The sequence below is a fragment of the Phalacrocorax carbo genome, unplaced genomic scaffold (genome assembly GCF_963921805.1).
Source record: "Phalacrocorax carbo unplaced genomic scaffold, bPhaCar2.1 SCAFFOLD_54, whole genome shotgun sequence".
Taxonomy (NCBI): domain Eukaryota; kingdom Metazoa; phylum Chordata; class Aves; order Suliformes; family Phalacrocoracidae; genus Phalacrocorax; species Phalacrocorax carbo.
Window position 1 is genome coordinate 114,876 of NW_026990395.1, and position 4,418 is coordinate 119,293.

General features: G+C 48.5%; 1 pseudogene; it reads left to right on the forward strand.

Annotated features, from left to right (window-relative positions):
• The first annotated feature begins 1,438 nt into the window (after positions 1 to 1,438).
• On the forward strand, positions 1,439 to 4,115 carry LOC135311143 (ubiquitin carboxyl-terminal hydrolase 42-like; annotated as a pseudogene).
• The last annotated feature ends 303 nt before the right edge of the window (positions 4,116 to 4,418 follow it).

The following is a 4,418-nucleotide window of genomic DNA, read 5'->3' on the forward strand; positions in this document are numbered from 1 at the left end:
GGAGCACAAGTGGGTGCTGCGAGCCTGCCCTGCTGGAGGGCCCCACGCTGTGTTTGCAAGCTGTCCTGGCACTGCCCCTGAGCTGCCTGCACAAGTTGAAGAGTTGGCTGGTGCCAGTGGGAGGAGGTGGGACTGGATGAGGGGGAGCAATGGCTTCCCCTTACAGGAAAGGCTCGTCCAGGTGGGCCCTGAGTTGCCACCTGCTCTGGGAAGGTGCCTTTCAGCCACACCATCCCTTTCTTGTTCTTGACGAGTTGCTCCGCACTGGGAGAGGCCAGAGAGCTTCTACAAGTAGCGCACCCAGGTCCCTGCCATCCAAGTGCTTCTCGCTCAAGGGCGCTTGTGACGCATGAATTCCCATGGCTGCTTCTCTGTTCCGTAATTGCAGGGTCCGACTAAAGGTACTGGCTGCGGTTCAGAGCAGAGCTGGTTGGCCAAATCAGTTCTTAATCCTCTGATGCTGATAGCAGCAATGAGAGCCAGGCCACCCTTCTCCATGTGAATGTAGTTTCTTCTCCTTCCAGCCTGAAAACCATCTGGGAAACTGCTGGCCCTTGCCGGGAAGCCAGGGACAAGTCTTCATCAAGCTGCCTGTGCCAATCCTTCACAGAGCAGTCAGCATGGACCATGTTTCATGGACAGCGTTCCCTGGAGACAGTGTCTCCAGAGCTCCAAAGGACTTTGGTGCCTACGTAAATTGTTTCTCTAGAGTGGGGGGCAGGGCGTTGCACAGCATTTCTAAGCTGGGGCTGAGTATGGGTCAAAGAGTCCGGCAGCCTGTGGCCTCCTCCTGGCTCACAGAATCAGCAAGCTCCTTGGAGTTGTATTCCTCCAATGTACCGTTTGAAAGGAAGTGTATGGGGCAAGATGGAACTCCAGGAGCCACAGGGAAGAGGAGCTGGTGCAGTGCACCCTCCTAGACCTTCTTGGCTTCCAATCGCCGTGGACATTTGTTACCCTCAGGTTACCCCCCACTCCTGGGAACATCTGCTCCTTTTCCAAGTGGCAGCTTAGACTCATTGAGTAGGCAACTGTGGCATGCCACCAAGGTGCAGCTTCTTGTCTGCTCCTTGTGCTCATCTTCCTTGGACTACGTAGCTGAAATAAACCCGTGCTTCGCCGACTGAAGTTAAGTCTTCCCACGGTGTACGAGGCACTCTTGTTTTCCCCAATCGAGGGCCTGAAGGGAGAACCTGAGGAGCAGGGCAGGCTCCTGGGACAGTTCACTTTCCAGGCGTTGAAAGTGCTATAATCACTGCATTATTCTGAATTGCAGTCAGATCTTCCAGCTGAAGGTCCGGGGACAGAGAGGGAGGAGAACTGTAGGAGAGGAGGAGAAATGCACTTGGCTGGGGAGAAGCTTCCCTGCCAAAGGGCTATAGGCAGCCCTCTCCTTGAGCGTGTGCCACGCTGGCCTTTCTTCTGCTTTAACTTCCTCATGGCGTGTGTCTGGACAGCTCTTGTTCTTCTCTACTGGAATTACCTTTCACCTGGTTTCCACACTTCGTTGCCTTCTGGGCCAACATGTTCCCTGCTATGACTGCTGACAATTTATGGCCTTCCCTTATCTTCACACCCTTCTTTGTAGCAGGATGTTCCCACTGTCAGTCCTTGAAGTTCTACTGATTTGTATTCTTTTAGGAGGTCCTTGTCAATGGGGCAGTCATTGCTAATAGCCTCCTCTCTGGCCCAAGGATTGTTTATTATCTTGTTCAAATTCTCAGCTGTTAGTCTCTACTCCTATGAGCCTTTCTTAACTACAAATAACTGCTGCGTTATTCTATTTCATCCAAGAATAATATACATATATGTATACCCATGTGAAGTAACAACATAACAAACACCGGCACAATCAAGGGCCTTCTTGAGCCCCAGCACCTACTCAGACTCCTGGGACATCACAGAAAGGTGCAGAAGCCAGGGTCCAGCTTCTGCCTTCAAAGCGACTCAGCTACATGTGACATCGACTGGCACAAGAGAGAAGCAAAAGTATCTATTTTATTAATATATTACAAGGAGTTAACAAGATTTGTTAGCAAATGCAACAGTGGTTCAACAAGATTTGATGGCCATGTTCACTTGATTATTTCCTGCACAGGGACACGGTCAGACAAACTGTCAGGGAGACCCTCCTGTTGAGTCACGAGGGTCAGAAAGGACCCCCTTGCTTTCTGAACTCCTTCTCAGAGAGGAGTCTGGGGGCAGCTGGATCCAGTCCTAGTCCCAGACTTGTTCAACAGTTTGTATCTAAAGGATTTTGTGCACACAGCCAATTCTTTATGGCACTTAGCTACGATTTCAAAGCTCATCATGCTCTGAGCCACTTACCGAGCAGAGCCAGGGGCAAAAGATCAGGTGAGGGGGAGCACACCCCCACACCCTTTTTCCCTTGTTATCCATCCTAGGATGTGTGAATGTGAATTCCCACCATCTGTTCTCCTGTTTGGGAGAGAGAGGGAAATCCATGCGTTTACTTGTTTCTAGCTGGGGGTTTTGGCTATTGATGTGATTCGGAGCAGTGAGTGGAGGCAGACAGATGTGTGGGGTGTGGGGTTTTAATGCAATACTGCCGAATTAAGGAAGAAAACACGGCCTCTGTGAGCAGAGGAAGGTGTAATAATAGGTTGCTAAAGGGAATGCCTTTCAGAGTTTTCCAGTAGCCACCAATTTTTTTACTGAAGGGGATTTTACTCCTACCATCCATCTTTTAGATGGACTTTTTCAAGTGAAAAATACGTTTTTATTTTGGGCAGTGCTCCCAGGTCTCAGAAATCTTCTGAGGATGATGCTCGTATGGAAACTGTGGCGATGGAAGCGCTGTTTGCCTACGGAGAATCCAGGAAGGTTTCTTCCAACTTCAGCTCTGAGGTGGAGAAACTTTTTACTCAATCAGATTCTGGAATGATCTCTACCAAAGAAGAAGTTGCTGAAAGTATTATCAGAAAAGCTGAGAATGCGCATCCCAAAATCAATGGTCAGCACAAGGTCAGGAAAAACTCCTCAGACACTGCAGATTGATTCCTTGGGCAGTGTGAGTCTGAAGACAGTAGAGACAAAGACAAACCGAGAACATCAAAAGAATCTGAACTCCTTTCAAATGAAAACCCTTTGTACATCGAAGGGGCTCCTGAGAACAGAAAGAAATCAGGGCAAACTTCATCTCTGAAGTCTGACATTGAATGTATTTCCAAAAACTTGCATCTCTAGATATTAGAGATAAATGCCAAGATCCAAAGCACATTTCTAATATCTATGTAGAGGTACCACCTGTTAATGACTCTTCTATTACAAAGCTGGATAAAGTTTGGAGAGTCAATTTGCTGGAGAAAACGAGGGACTGAGTAATAAAGAATGTGAAGGAGAGAAACATAGGAAAAAATATAAGAAAGAAATACATGACTCTGAGTGAAACTGACAGAGAGCACTACGGAAAGAAGAGAGAAAACTCGGACACTGAAGAGAGGGAGAAGGAGAAAGAAGCCAGAAGCAAACCAGATGATCATTCCCACAAGAGGAGGTGCTCTAGCAGTGTGGAAACCAACCAGCAAAATCATCACAAGCAGGAGTACTGCAACGAAAGCAAGTGCAGATCCTCCCATAATGAAGGAAACAGTCCAAACCATGTCAGCAGCTCAAGAAAAGATTCTCGTCATAGATCCTGAAGCAGAGAAAGAGCAGAACAAGACAGGAATAAGTATTATCATTCCAAAGGAGAGGGAACTTGGAGCAGAGAAAGATACAAGGTGAACCACAGAGATGGGAGAAAATGCAGATACTGCCGTGAATTATTATTGCTGTCATGGAACAAGAGATGGCAGAGGGAGAAAGTCCTCTCATTGTGACAAAGACTTTGACAAATGGAGTCAAGCTTATGACAACAGGTCACACAAGGACTATCACTGCAAAAGCAGATGGCCCCACACAGCCTCTCTAGAGAGGAAGATGTACATCACTTCAGCAGCCACAGAGCAAACTTACATCACTGATCAGTGCCTCCGCAGCAGTCTGGAAAACATTCTCGTGAAAGGCACGCACTTCCACCTGTGTCAGCTCATTCACATTCTGAGGAGTCTTCCCAGGAAAATGAAAAACTCAGAAATGGCAAAAGAAAATAAACCCTCACAGAAGGAAGCAAAAGTGAAAGAGAAGAGAAATGCTGAAAGAGAGGTGACCAGAGAATGAAAAACTACAAGATGGTCCAGAAGAAAAAGAAGCCCAAAGATAAACCTGCTGCGCGTCCCTGCCCACCCTGGCACCCCGCCATGGTGCCAGCCCGCGGCTCAGCCGTGGGTCCAGGAGCCCCCTGTGCTCCACACCCTGCCCAGCAGCACCCAGAAGCTGTCAGAGGCCATTAAGAAGGATGTGGTGGCCGTCGAGGCCAGCGTCCCTGCTGCCAGCCCCCACCAGACCGCCCTGGC